At 50.3% G+C, this 14,867-nt stretch overlaps 1 protein-coding gene across 7 annotated transcripts in view; it reads right to left on the reverse strand.

Moving 5' to 3' along the window:
* Positions 1 to 14,867, reverse strand: part of GLCE (glucuronic acid epimerase) — a 33,056-nt gene that overhangs the window by 14,442 nt on the left and 3,747 nt on the right. The window contains exons 1-2 of one of the 7 annotated variants that reach the window (XM_048956088.1): positions 8,137 to 8,318; positions 7,688 to 8,058 (exon numbers count right to left, since the gene is read on the reverse strand). The exons of 4 other annotated variants lie outside the window; for them this stretch is intronic. The gene's annotated coding sequence lies outside the window, so the exon portion shown is untranslated. Of the gene's footprint in view, positions 1 to 6,506; positions 6,608 to 7,687; positions 8,059 to 8,136; positions 8,319 to 14,867 lie in introns of those variants that run through there. 2 more of the 7 variants (XM_048956089.1, XM_048956090.1) reach the window with 2 other exon arrangements.

Genomic DNA, 14,867 nt, shown 5'->3' on the forward strand with positions numbered 1-14,867 from the left:
ATTAGAAATGATATAAAAGCGAGCTGAAAGGTGCTCCATGCAAACGGCTCCAGCTGCGAGTCATCCTGCACTGTGGTTTATTTAATACTGAAGGTGATTGCTGTTAAACAGCGAACACACACACACAGAGAAGGGAAAGGTCAGAACGACTGCTGGGAGGACATGAAGCACTTCCAGGGGACACCTCTCTTTGGGAGGAGCAGCTCAGGGAATGCCACAGCCACTGACTGGGGAGAGGGGCAGCACTGCTGCCCACTGCTTCTGTGCTGTGCTGAGTTCTGAGATTCCAGATCAGTGTGAACAACTGGTTGGTTGTGTTTCTTTGGGAATGGACCATTTTACCTCATTTCCTAGTTGGTTTCATTCCAACCCAGTCTAAGGGGCCGTGGCTTTGCTCCTTGTGCTGCCTTCTCCTTACCAGGGCAAGGACAGCCTGCATCCTTCTGGGATTCTGCTCTCCCACAGTGACCTGCAGCCCCCCAAGCACCCAGCATGGGGACAAGCAGCTGTGCCCAGCCCATCACATGGAGCTGCAGGAAGGGAAGAAGTCACCCCACGTGGACAGGAACAAGGGCTGTGCAACTCACACAGTGCAGAGAGAGACCTGTGCTGAAGTTCAGATGGAAGAGCAGCTCTGTGCCTGCACTCAGAATCCCATTTGCCATCCTCCCCTCACAGCATCACTCCACGCAGTAATGAGTACTGAACCAGCTGAATTACAGCCATAAATGTGGTTCTCCAACCCCACAAATCACAGGTTACAGATATCCCAACTGGACACCACAGCTCTTGCTGATGAGACTGCTTAACCTTTGGAACCCACCTCACATCAGCATCCCCCCCCCTGCCAAGGAATGGACAGATCTGTGTTGGCACACACAGCACAAGGAGAAAAGCACTCTCTTCCAACATCACTTTGTACATCTGTTCCTGTTGCTAGAAGAAATTCTTCTGCTGTTTACCCCTTTTTTCCAAAGCAGCTTCTGGCTTTGCAGAAGTAGGAGTTGGCTTTTTTTTTTTTCCCCTATTTTAAGTAAATTGCTGTGAAACATCAACAAGCCCAATTCTTCCTCCCCCGCAAAGGTAGGCAGCTATTGGGCTTATGGCAGCAATGCGAAGATTTCAGAGTACAAAGGAACAAACAGGAAGGATGCAATCAAGTTTGCTATTCTGGGGAAAAGCAAAGCGAACTGGAAGCTTTCAGAGTCCAATTCAGAACTCCTTCATTACAAAGCATCTCCAAAACAATCAACATGTGCAGAAATTCTATTTACAAGCAAAAAGACCACAAAAACCAAAGGCCTTTCAGACTCATTCTGAACGTGAACTCAATCCCAAGGACATTCTGATGCTTAGCTACACACCAGCACACTTGACCTTTAGAGCATGACTCGCAGCAAATTGGTTATGACTCAACTGATGCTTGCTTTTTCCAAAAACACGTGTTTTCCAATGGCAAGAAGTGCTGTCTGGGACCCTGGGGCAGCAGGGCAGCCCACGCAGAGGATGTTCTCCATTGGCTCTGCGTGACTCTCATCCACTTGCACAGCAAAAGCACAAGTCCCAAACAAGCGCTGCAGCTGAATAGGACAGAGCAATCCATGGTCACCCACCTCTCCTCCCACTCTGTTCCACAAATGCAACTATCAGATCTTACATGAGCATAAATACGCTTTCAGCTTTAAACTAAGAGCAGAATGTTCTCACGCCTTGGGTCAGCGTGGCTCCGTGCCCAACCAGCACTGCATCCCACAGCTGCAGTGCTCAGTGCCAGGGGGCATCCCAAGGCTGGAAGCCCCGAGCTGCTCTGCAGACAGGCAGACGTTCAGCTGTAGGCTCAAGATTCGGATAGAGCTTTTACCAAAAACAATAATAATCCTTAGCAAAACCTACAAGAGAACGCAGTTATTTACTCCAGGGAAATACATTCAGAATGAAACCTTTTGCATTCAAAAAAAAAATAATCTTTTGCTCCATTTAGACGTAAGGAAGAACTTTTTCTCTCAGAGAGTGGTCAGGCACTGCAATGGCTGCCCAGGGAGGTGGTGGAGTCGCCGTCCCTGGCAGAGTTCAAGAGGCATCTGGATGAGGAGCTGCGTGATGTGGTTTAGTGCTGGTGGTGGCAATGGTGATGAGGAGATGGTTGGACTGGATGATCTTATAGGTCGTTTCCAACCTTGTGATTCTATGATTCAAGAAGCCTAAGTAAGTTTGTGCTCGATGAACACTCACTCAGGGTTCATTTACTGGGAAACCTTAGATGCCTCCATAGTTCAGATGCAGCACTAGGAAGGGCAGGCAGCACTGAAGCAGCCTGAGCTGGCCTTGAAGCCTCACTGAGCACCGTGCTGAGCTGGGGCAGCCAGTGCAGGAAGCAGCAGTGAGCCCTGGTTCCACCCATGGCACTGTAACCAGAGATGCAGAGCTACAGAGGGAGGAGCCGCATCCACCCATGTACAAACACAGGGATTGCTTTACAGATGGGCTACATCTGTCCCACAATAAGGGCATTCATCTAATGAAAATAAATTAAGAAAGACGTGCTGGGACTGACAACGCTGCCATACATCACCGCTCACCCTGACCACACGGCATCGCTGCAGGCAAAGGAGCTGCTCAGATGAGAACCACCCCGCAGACACACCTCATCGCACCACCATAAAAATGGTTTATTAGCAAAACACTTCCAAGCATCATCCGGAACTTTACAACACCTGCTCTGCATGCACTTGGTGTTTGCAGTGGATTTATGGCTGCTTTGTAGCTGCTTTAGAACGTCGGTGCTATTAATCCCAGCTCCGCCATTCACAAACACAGCACTGCCAGCATCATCCTTTCACGAGTGCTTTTCTAACGAGCAACCAGTGACAGCATGGCCAAAAATTTCTGCAAACACACAGCCATCCAGCTAGCAATTAGCTCCAACAATAGTTTTGCTGATGATACTTTTTACACCGAACACATCCAGCAGCACTGCAGAGCACACTGCACAGACAGGACAGCACCGCTCACTGTGAGCGAGCGGCTCTGCTAAGCTTCTCGATAAAAGGTATTCTCAAAGTCAACATCTTCAGCTAAATTAGAAGCATTTAATATTCTGTGCATATGTACACACGCATAGGAGCACCATGAGCATTTACCATCACTGCAGAGTGATGTGAGCAAGGTGCCATTAGCAAAGCTGCTGGAGAGTGCTGACTCCATCCATTGTCAGTGCATGGGGAGGTGAAAGGCTGCACCCTCCTGCTGGAGTGGCTGTGGGCTGCATGAAGGTGCTTGCAGAAGGCAGGGGAAACCCAATTAGGAAAGCAGCAACATCTTTGTCAAAAAACAGTAAGCAATTAAGCGTCTCCAACACATGGAAGATGTGTGTTAAAGCTGATTGTTGTCCATCAGTCAATGTAATTGCAACTCACACACAACCTGGCCCATGTAATTAGCTGGAAGCCTCATAATGAAACAAAGTGCTAAGGTACCTCGTGTCAAGGATATGTCCTCCAGTGCCAGGCAGGCAGAGTGCTGCTCCTGTCGGGTCTCATGTGTGCCTGGCCAGGGGGAAGACAGACAGATGCCCTCCCTTCTCCCCATCACCAGGGACACCCAGGTGAAGGCATCCCTTCTTCTCCCCCATGCTGCTCTTAGGAGCTCCTTTTGCTCCATTAGTGCTAAGCCTTGCCATCAAGATGTGCTTACAGACCTCCAAGACACCCACAAGGAGCACACAACACTTTCCAGCCTTCAGTGTGCTGCGGGGGCAGCCAACCTGCACTGTTTGGCATTGCTCAGAAGTGCTCTCCAAGGCAGGAGGAAGAAGACGGTGTCAGATTTGCAGTTGCAAAGTGCAAAGGAGCACTTTTCCAGGCAGCAAATGGTCATTGCTTTCTCGTCCGCACTGACTTTGAGGATGATGGTCTGTGGGCTCTAACAGCTGTGGGACAGTTTAAGGCTCTGTCTGGCTCTGTTTGAGCTACAGACACCTGCTGAGCTCCTTGTGCCTTCGGGTTTGCAGCCCAACATCACTTACCCACCAGTACCATGCCCTAGCCTCCTAATGAGTGGTTTAACACACAGTTAGCAGCCATTCACCACCCTTACAGAGTAAGGAGGAGAAGGGAAAGCTGCAGCTTCCATTTCCAGCATGGGAATTATATAAGAGGCAATTACCAGCCCGCAGCCAAGTCTCATTCCACCAGGTAAGCAGAACTGGGCTCAGCAGCAGCAGGATGCTCACAGGATGCCCCAATTCAGGCCTGTCTTAAGGAGAACCTTCTGAAACAAGAACTTTTCCACGTGCTGCTTGTTAAGAATTAGCTGAGGTCTTAATTAAGACAAGGCAGAAATAGTAAGCCATAAAATCCAGATCTCCTCGGTGATCTGAGGGCCACCTTCCTGGCTGCTCACACCACACAAGCTGTTCCATCCATGGCAATAGCTTCTCTTCTGCTCTTCCCCCTGCGGATTAATTATTAGTCCCCCCAGCCCTGCTCCTCCATCACATTAACGGATTCAATGTCATTTAAAACATATTAAATACAGCACTACAGCAGCCTTGAATAACTGAATAATTCACAAAGGCAAAATAAGGCCAACACGAAGCTGGCAGATCTTACAAACGTCATTCTTTAACCCACCCTCCCAGTATTGTTTTCTTAAACCAATACCAAACTTGGGGGCAATTATAGCTGATGCAGTTGGAGCAGCAGCAAAATAACTGTCAGCATCTCCTTCAAAGCACAGCTCCATCCCAGCCATCACTTACAGGAGAGCAGCATCACCACACGAATCAGAACACCTCTGTCCTTCTCCAGGATTCAAACCAAGCTGCTGTTAAATATGCATAACACCCAGCTGCATTAACACATTAAAGCTTTGCAGATTGCCATCAATGGTGCTGCTGCTTAATTTCACCCATCCCTCACCATTCACATCTTCAACTACTTTCATCCTAAAAAAAAAAAAAAAGAATTCACTTTCAATATAAAAACCTCGCGATGCTCACATCAGCAGATCGCTGAGTGCATTTAGGAGGATATAGATTTAAAAGCTGGCAGCAAAACTTTATTCCCCTCCTAAACAGGAGCGTGCTCTCCCATTCTATTGCCTGGGTGTTAATAAAAAACATGCTCTGCAATCAGTGAAGCCGGAGAAAGGCTGGGAAGGTGATGAGTTTGACAAGTCAGATGATTCCAGGGCAGACTTGCAGCACAGGCTGACACATGGGAGAACAAACATTGCAAGCAACCCATTGGAAACTCCACAAGGGACCCAGCAGCAAGCAGGCCTGGTGCCACGGCACAAAATGGATGCTTGGTGCAAACACACCATAACTTCCCAACGAGTTTGTCTGCTCCAGCGTGAGGATTTGCATTGCTAAACGCTCTTTTCTGCTCATTTAAGAGCAAGAGGAGGATTTGAAGCTGGAGCATCGCGCTGCATAATGCGAGCTGACAGCTCCCAGGCTGGGTGCACACACACCGTGCTCCATCCAACCAGCAAGGCTGCAACACACAACTCACCAGCACTGGTAGGCAGCAGTGTGGATTAATTACTGGGCAGAAGCCTCAAGTTTCCTTTAATCATCCCAAAGTGCTTTGAAATCACTTCTCAGCTGCAAAGGAGCTTTTATCTCTGGGCTGCGACACGAGGGGGAAAATCCCACGAAGGTTTCCCAGCCCCAATTTGCTTCTTTTGAATTAGGTCTCCTACGGTTGTGTGCAGTGGGATGTAGCATTACTGGTGAAGAAACTGCCCAAATAAATGAACGCATTAGCCAAATAAATAAACAAATAGTCCAAATAAATGAGCAAATAATCGCTAAAAGGAGAATCACAGAATCATAGAATCATAGAATCACCAAGGTTGGAAAGAGAAGAGGAGAAACAACTTCTGGAAAGTCAGGGAAAGCCAAGCGTCAGCTCAACATCTGTGTTTTGTATGGCATCCCAAACACCCAGGTCGGCACAACAGGTTAAAACCCACCCTCCTGTGCTCAGAGCTGATGCTTGAAGCGTGGCTAATTGCACAACACACCAAAGCAGGTAATTAGCATATTTCTCCCATAAAAGCAGTCAGGCTGGCAGCACACAGCCCTGCTCTCACGCACCACCTTCCCCTGCATCATTCACAGCCGTATTTACGCACCCCAGCACTCGGTCATCGATGGATCCCACGCCAACAGCACCAGGACTGCCTACAGTTCCCCTTCCAGCACCAACCTGCATCCAGGGCTGCCCCGAAGGGTTCGGAGCCCTCCGCACCCCTGCATCCCACACGAGGTCCCAAACCCACTCACCATGCAGATGGAGAGGAGAGAAGCTGCACAGAGGTGCCCCAGTGCCCAGCAGCAGCTCGAGGCGGGCTGAGATCCCACAGCCAGCACAGCTTGCGCCTCCTGCAGCTGCACAGTGGGGGTTATCCATTGGCAGCACACTGCCAGCACATCACTGCCCGGCCCTGTGCCAGCGGATGCATGCACCCGTAGGAGCACAGGCTGGCTCCTTGCTTACCTTAAGCAAAGGGGATTCTCTGAGTTCTAATGCAGCTCGGGTATTTTCAACTTCCAAAATTGAGGGGTTAGTGATTTAAAGTGATTTCCTTCTCCGATTTCCTACAGGGGAGATGTGGAAGGGGGGAGTAGGGGAGAAGGAAAAAAAAAAGGAAGGGAAAGAAAAAAAAAAAAAAAAAAAAAAAAAAAATCGACGCACTTAAGGATGTGCAGCAGCCGCTGGAGCTGAATTTCTCCTCTATCCGCAGAAATCCTCTTACTCAGCCCTGCCTGCTCAGAATCTCAAGGCTCAGCTCCTGACACGCGGAATCACTGAAGGATCAAGACAGAAATGGCACTTCCTCCAGGCAGCAGCACAGGACCCGGTCTGCTCTCCCCTACAATCCGCCCCAATCGCAGAGCAAATCCCAACATCTGCCTTACGCAGCGCCTTCATTATGCACTCCTGCACAGTTCCAAGCTAAAGCCCGTGCTGGAGGACCTCGGGTTTAGCAGAACCATTATCTGGTTTCACTTGAGAAACAGCACAAGTGGAAGAACATAAACCGAAAAGCTAATAAAGCAAAAGCCGGAGCCTAACCTTGAAAGGCATCACAGCTGGCTGCATCCAAGCAGCAGCAGGGGCTCTGGAGTCATTAAGGGAGCTCGTAACGAACCAAACTCCACCACGGCGCTTTATTTACGGCACACACACCGGGCCCAAAAGATTTCTGGAGGTGTTTCCATCTCCTTTATTACTTTTTGCATATTTCCCAACCAGGCGCAGTGCCACTGAGGCTGGAAGGTTTTGGATGGCATTTCGTAACGTGGCCAAAACTTTCTTTAAATAGCAATGGGTCGCCACGAACTCAGCATCCTAAATACAGGCGGATTAAGCAGGAATCAGGACACCATACAGCCTGGAAACACCGTGTAATTAACTCCTAAAGCAGCACTTCAGCGGTCTCTGCCCTTTCTCAACTTGGTGATGGCGTGTTGAATTACATCATTATCAGCTCCCCGCCAGCCCCCTCCGCCATCCCCAGCCCGAAACTGAACAAGAACTCTTCTGTTGGAGTCAGCCTCAAAGCACTCCTGTTGTATAGGGATTACCCTCTGCTAAGAGCAAACCCGGCTCCACAAGAGGAGGCTCACTCAGGAACCCCAAGTCTGCTCTTCCTGATCAGAAAAGCTGATACACACCTGGATTCAAAAATAACCACCACCTCCACGCATTCTTTTCCCACACTAGCTCAGTGAGATGGATTTCAGCATCCGCGCCGATGTGCGCCCATCATCCCTCGCTGGAGGCTCCAAGGACCGAACAAAGGCAGCTCTCACAATCACAGCCGTACTTCCAGCGATGCTGCGCCTGTCAGAAGCTTTCTGCAGCAGTGGGAGCACTCCTCCGGTCTCCCTCCAAGGCTTTGCACGCACTAAGCCCAAGCCTTGCCTCGTGAATGCTGATAACCACCGTTTCTTTTCTCTCCTTTAATGGATTAAACGCAGCCACGCAGACGCTTGTATTCGCGCATCACGCCCCATTAAATTGTCAGCTTGTCTTCCACGATCCTCTTAAAAAAAGAATAAAATATAAATACACGGCCTTGAAAACATCCTCGCAACAGAATACTCATTTTCTTGGCACTTACTTCGAAATGGAAGCAAACAAAAGCAAAACCCAACCAACAAAGCCCCGCATGCCTTCTCCTTACAGCCAGGTTCCAGAAGAGGAGACCCACTCTGCACAGAACATCTATTTTTAAATACTGTGCAGCGTTTCCCTGCTGCATCCAGCAGGAAGCTTTGCTCGCCTTCCCCAAGAGACACATTTTTATTATTCAATCCTTCAGAGCGTTGTCTTCAAAAGACATCTCCCAGGCTTTGTGCTCTCACCCTATGGGAGCAGCATCCAGGCTAGGAACAGGGGTTGGCTGCTTGCTGGGCCTCCAGAGGCTGCTCCTTCACCACCTTTCTCGTTCCCTGCCCACCTCTCAGCCCAGTATCCTTCTGCACCTGCAGATTCCTCCTCCTGAAGCCCTTGGGCACAGATTTGGGGTTGTCCCACAGATGCCCCTCAAGCACAATGGCCTCCAGCACTGCACAGGTTAAGCTCTGCCCAATCCATACCCATTTGGAAGATGTTGCCCATATATGTAGGTACAACCCCATACATCAATGGAGTCAGACCAGATGGCCCTCAAAAGTCCCTTCCAACCCTCAGGATTCTATGATTCTGTATCTTTGCCCTTAAAAGAAATCAAAGTACCCACGATGTGCTTAACTGAGACAACACAAAGGCAGTTTCCATTGGGGCATGCCTGCTATTTCCCTTTGTACACAGAAGCATTCCTCTATCTATGCATCAACAACTCCACTCTAAAACACGGCTAAAACCCCACAGCAGCCCCTCTGCACAGAAGGTGGGGCAGACCCCCATCCCTGCACTGTGCCAGGAATTGGGCTGAGCCCCCAGGGACCAGCAGGAAGCATCCCCAGCAGCCTGGAGCGTGGCCCCAGCCCAGCCCTGCTCTCATCCGCCCCTGACTTGTGGGAAGAGCAGCTGCAGAGCCTGGAAATGCACCCAGGAGAGCGCCTAAAGGAGCAGCCAAGCAGGTGCAGCACCCGGCTCCCTTGGCAGGAAGGCAAGGCGAGCCTGGCAGCACTCACACACAGCAAGAGGAGGGCACAGCTCCAGCACAGAGAAATCCCTGTGGTGCATCCAGCACAGGGATGCAGCTCTGGGCACAGCCAGCTCCATCAGGGCAGCAGCAAATGGGGACAGGGAGCAGAACGGGCACAAGTGACAGCTGTCTGCATGCTGCCCCGCCAAGCACCAAAGGGAAGGATGAAGTTGAATGCAGCAGCCATGCACCACGCACCTACCAATGCCTGACTTTGTCATTAGTAGCTGGCAAGAGCACGCACACAGGGACCTGGGAAACAGATACAGTTTGCTCCCAAACCTGCTTTCAACATCAAAATAAAGTTTTTGATTCCTTATGGTAGAAGGACAGGAATTTACCCTGCTCCTATGAACACAGCAGTAAAAGTCCCTATTTTCCTTCCGTGTCCTACAGAGCAGAGCTCTGAGCTGCCTGCAGAGCCCGAGATCACCAAGAGAAAAAAAAAAGATCCCACTCCATTTCCAGCTGTCGTGCATTCGTGACACTGCACCACGCCTGCAGACACGGCATGCAATTACTTCTCCCAGCTGCATTTCCTCATTTCCCATCTGAACCAGATCTGATGCTGAGTCCCAAAGTTCAGGGATGCTGCCCAGGGCTGGGGATTGCTTGGGGTGCCTGGGCTGCTCTCAGTGTGCAGAACCTCATGCTGATGTTTGCCATTTATTGAGAGCGCTTCCCAATTGAAACAAGGTCGTTAAGCAACAGCATCCAATTAACCGCTCGGTGTAAGGATGGCATTAATATTCAAACACTGAAAGCAGGCGTGGAACTCCGTGTTGCCTGAACCCACATGCAACAAAGCCACACTAATGCCATGCAAATCAATACGCATTTCAGCAGCCGGTTTCCATTCTGATTTCTGCCCATTTTAAGTGCCAGCGGTTCAGCTTTCCCCAGCTCGCTTCCTGCTGACAGAGGATTTGGGGGTTCTATAGGAGGCAGCAGCCTGGCTCACAGCCACCCGCTTGCACCCACGCCGAGCAGCTGCAGATCCCCTCCATGCACATCCACCTCCGGCTGCTGGCATTGCCAGTGTTCAGCCCCACATTGTCTGCTCCTCCCGGCTGCGATGCCATGCAAAAGCTGCTATTTAGAGCAAGCAAAAAAAAAAAAAAAGTGCCTGTTTCAGGGCAATCTTGTTCTACATGGCAGCTCTCGATAGGGTCACAAGAAATGCGCTCAGATGGAGTGATCCTGGAGGCAGGTTCCCTGTGAGCAGAAGCACAGACAGACCTGCCCACGTATGGGCACAGAAGCCCAGCAGAAGTGACTTCAGCTTCACACAGGAGAATCCCCACTCACAGCAGCGTCAGTTTTTGGCCCCGCAGCGATGCTGGCTGCATTGCATCCCGCTCTTGTGCTCCCAGGGCTGCACATAGAGCCTTGCATCCACCCAGGCAGGAAGCTGTGCGTGCAAAACAGCAGAAGCAGCCTTTTAAAAGCACATCCCAAGAGAAACGATCACAAACAGCAGACTACCCAGATACCGAGGGGTGACAAGCAGCAAGGAATGCAGACTTTGCACCTAACGCCATCCAGGACTGCTGCCATCAGCAGCCAGAACTTCATCGCGGGGAAGAGAAGGGAGCTCCAGCAGAGGGCACTCAGATGCAGGGAGAGAAACTCAGAGCCAGCAGGGCAGCAGCGTCCTGGAGAGAGCAGGGTTCAACACCCAGCCCTCAAACGGCTGTAACACTGTGCTCACCATGCAGACCACTGCAGGCTGGCCGCCTGTTAGATGCAGCAGCTTGACTGAGCAGAGCCATGTCCTCACAACAGAGGCCTTGGTTGCGTGCCCTGCTGTATGACAGGACACCTCAGCAGCCATTCAGCTGACTTGCCCTGCAGTTCTTGACACCCACAAACCCCACACAACTTGGGAAAAGCCAACACAGCCTGCAGACATCAGAAAATGAACACAGAAAACGATCAGTGAGCAAAACTGCAGATTACCAGCACACAAAGGTCTGCCTTCAGGCTCTCTCCCAGCCCCAGTAATTCCCAATCTGGGTGCACCCTACAGTCCCACACCTTTAAAGCAAAAACCAGAGAATAAGAAACCCCATGCAGACTCCAAGGAACTTCTCCCCTTTGGGAAATGCTTATGGAGTGCCCTATTGGCAGATACGTCAGCTGCTAAAAGAGGAAGGAAGCAATGGCAGAAGTCAAGCCAAGCACCATCTCAGATATGTTTTATCCAGCAACATTTTGTGAAGAAAGCTTAACTCTGCTTCTTTCTTCATCAGCAATATGAACAGACTCAGAGCTTGAATTCATTGCCAAAATAGTCATGGCACTCGTTAACAATTCCTTGGGTATTAAAACACAGTGTGTCACCAGCCATATCTCAGCCAGCCAGCCTCCTCCCTTCGCTCCCATGGAAATTTAACAGCAGGGCTGGAACCAGTAGGACCAGTTTTGTTTGTAGCTGGTTGGTGGAAAAGAAAATAAAAAGTTTCAATGGCCCAAGGTCCTTATGGAGCAGGAAACATCTCACCACCTGCATCACAGGTGCTCATCTTAAGCAGCAGCCACAGCAAGAGCTGAGCTCAGACCTGGCTCCAGCCACGTGCACCCAGCTGGGGATGTGCACAGCGTGAGAAGTGCATGCCATACAGCCCAGCACAGGGAAGCTGAAGTAAAAAAGGGGGAAGGTTGGTAGAACACTGTCTTTCATTTCTGCAAATAGCTGAGAACATGGAAGTATGTCACAATTATGCACTGCCGTGCAACCTTCATCACAGCACCTCTTCCACCACAACACTGTGCTGCGTTTTACTCCTAGCGCTGCATTGTTCTCCATAACTCTTCCTTTTTTTTTTTGTGATAAAATATTAAAAATGTTTCCTCTAAAAGCCTAATTCTCAGCAGGCTTAATGTGAACATTCTCCGAGAGGGCTGCTGGTGCTTAAAAACACGCATTAAGCAGCTGAAGCATTTGATGTTTGGAAACAAAGTTCCCCATCTGCGAGGGTTTTGGAAGCATTACACGCAGGCAAGATTTTCTGTTCTAAATCTATTTAACATTAAAAGAAAAAAAATACGTATCTCCAAACATGCAAAGCTTAACGCCGACAAACTGCTTCCTCCCAGATCTCCCCTGCAAAGGGGTTTGTGCACTGCCAGGAGTTTCTGTTCCCAACAGCCACGCATCGCTGGAACGCTCAGCTCCACCTCGCCTCAACACAATGGCAGCGTTTATCAATTAATCATCGTGCTCAGAAATAACTGCCCTACTTTCTTCAGCCGCCGAGGACTTGCTGCATGTGGCAACCAGGACAGGAGCGAGCGACGACCAACGGATGGGAGAGAAATCCTGAGCATCCCAATTTGGAGGGGAGCCGCTGGGATCATGGAGCCCAACCCCTGGACCCACACAGCAGCTCCCAAACGGTGTGCACTGCTCCCTGAGCTCTGGGCTGTGCCCACAGCCCTGTGGGGCTGAGCCTGCCCCCGATCCCACCTGCCCCAACAGCTCCATGCTGTGCCTTCAGGTCTGGATCAGCATCTGCCCCTCTGCTCCCCTGTGAGGAACTGCAGGGCTGCCATCTCCAAAGGTGTTTAAAAACCATCTGGACATGGTGCTCAGAGACATGATTTAACAGTGGGTTGTTAGAGTTACAGTAGTAAGGTTGGACTTGATGATCTTGCTTCCAACCTGAGCAATTCTATGACTTTATGATGGAGTTGCAGGGCGGCCCTACCAGACACGGAGACCTTCACTGATCCACACACACTGTGCCCTCCATGCCCACCCCCAGCCCTGCATCTCCTCCTATGGATGCTCTCCCACAGCTTTATGCCCTTTTTTACACTGTGATGCCCAAACCCTGTGCCCAAGGCGAGGCCACCTCAGTGCCACTGCTCACCATGCAGCGTGTGCAGGGCAATGCTGGCACTCCTTCAAACCAGACCAGCTCCAAGAGATGAACACAGGGGATGGAACCACGGGGCTGGGGCCAAGCTGCACCCACACAGCAGCTTGAGAAGAGCTCCAGGGCTGCCCCAGGGGCACGACGAGCCGGGTGTGCAGCATGCGGTGCAGATCACTGCTCTCAAAGCTGGTAGGGTTTGGGGATTAAACTCGGTGCTACCATATGGCAGATCACAACAGAGTGCTTCCTGCCGCCCACCCAACATGAGTAGCTTCATTGGCAGTTCGGCTTCCTCTGAAATTTGGGTGGTTCTTTTTTTTTCTCCTGGAAGAATGCCGACTGCACAAAAAACAGAGCCAGGGACCACCAAGAGGTGGAGGAGTTGAGCTGCCAGCATGACAGCCAAACACCACCGTTCTGGGCTCAACGAATCATCAAGATTGTGTCCCAACTCACCTTCTGTATGGCGGCTGCAGAAAGAATTCAAGGACAAAAGACAACAAAACCCACACTCCAAACCAGCCATGGAAATAGAACAGAACAGAGGTGCACAACCCAATTTAAAAACGGACCTTAAAAATACTGTGACCACACAAGTGACGCCATCCTCCCTGTTCTCCCACAGATGTCTCATCCTTCATCGTCATCAGCTGCAGAACAACCACAGCGCTGCTCATTATGCCTTCATTACCAAGAGGCACAAAACCTCACAAGATGATGGAGAGGCATTTTTGGCACTTTTTATGGCTGTGCTTCCATGGTTGGGATCGCTGCTAAGAGCCCCTGGCACCAAAGGAGCCCCTCAGTGACTGCAGGGACAGACAGCTCTGCTCCCATGCAGAACCATGCATGGATTTTCCCTTGCAGCCCACCCAGATGGGCCCCAGAACACTCAGCTCTGCTGCACCAAGCAATTCTATGATTCTATGTGACCTATTTGGGTTCCTCAGCTCCACAGAGAAGCAGGCTATCGGAAAAACCATACTGAGAACTGCTGCTCCCTCACTGCTGCAGGAGATGCTCTGATCTCGTTTGTTGACATTTATCATTAGGAGGAGAGACACCGAAAGCCCCATGAGGAGAGCAAAGCTTCTTAGGGGCTTTAAGAAAGCCTGCATTAAGCAGCAGGGACAGCAAGAGCTGATGAGTCCTTCAGCTCGAGACGCACAGCGCAGTTAACGCTTCACAAGCAAAAAGTTATTGAGAAAAGCAGAGGGTGAGACAACCCACCGAGCAGCACACAGCTCTGTGGCCTGGCACCTTCCAGCAGGGCAGCACAAGCTACAGCTTCAGGACATTTTAATTGCAACACCTCAAAAAATCACAAGTTGATGTTTGTAACGACGCACACTCGAGAAAATCGCTGCCTACCAAAGAGCAGAAACGGAAATCAAACTGACGACGACAATAAATTGATTCAACCCTAACCCTCCATCCAAACCACTGCAGTCCCGTTTTGAGGTAAGTCTGTCAGCTTGAGAAGTGCTTCCATAGGGATGTGTGGCATCTCTGAAGTTGCACGGATCTCAGCAATTAAGCACATCCAGGTCAGCTCGTTATGCTCCGCTCGTTAACGACAACTGGCTGCAAATGCAGACAGTGTTTTTAGGGAGGCAGCCCAATAAGCCATTTAGCAACTAATCCTTACACCCCTTTGAATTCTGCTCAAAACAATCCATTAGAAAACACGAAGCCAACAGCCAGCCATCACTTCTGGTTCAGTTTGCTCACATGACATCAAACTGCACGGGGCAAAGCAACAGCGCCTGGTGAGAAACAGGAAGGTGGAAAACATAACACCAAACACAGCACGAAGGT

The sequence above is a fragment of the Lagopus muta genome, chromosome 10 (assembly GCF_023343835.1).
Source record: "Lagopus muta isolate bLagMut1 chromosome 10, bLagMut1 primary, whole genome shotgun sequence".
In the NCBI taxonomy this organism is placed as follows: domain Eukaryota; kingdom Metazoa; phylum Chordata; class Aves; order Galliformes; family Phasianidae; genus Lagopus; species Lagopus muta.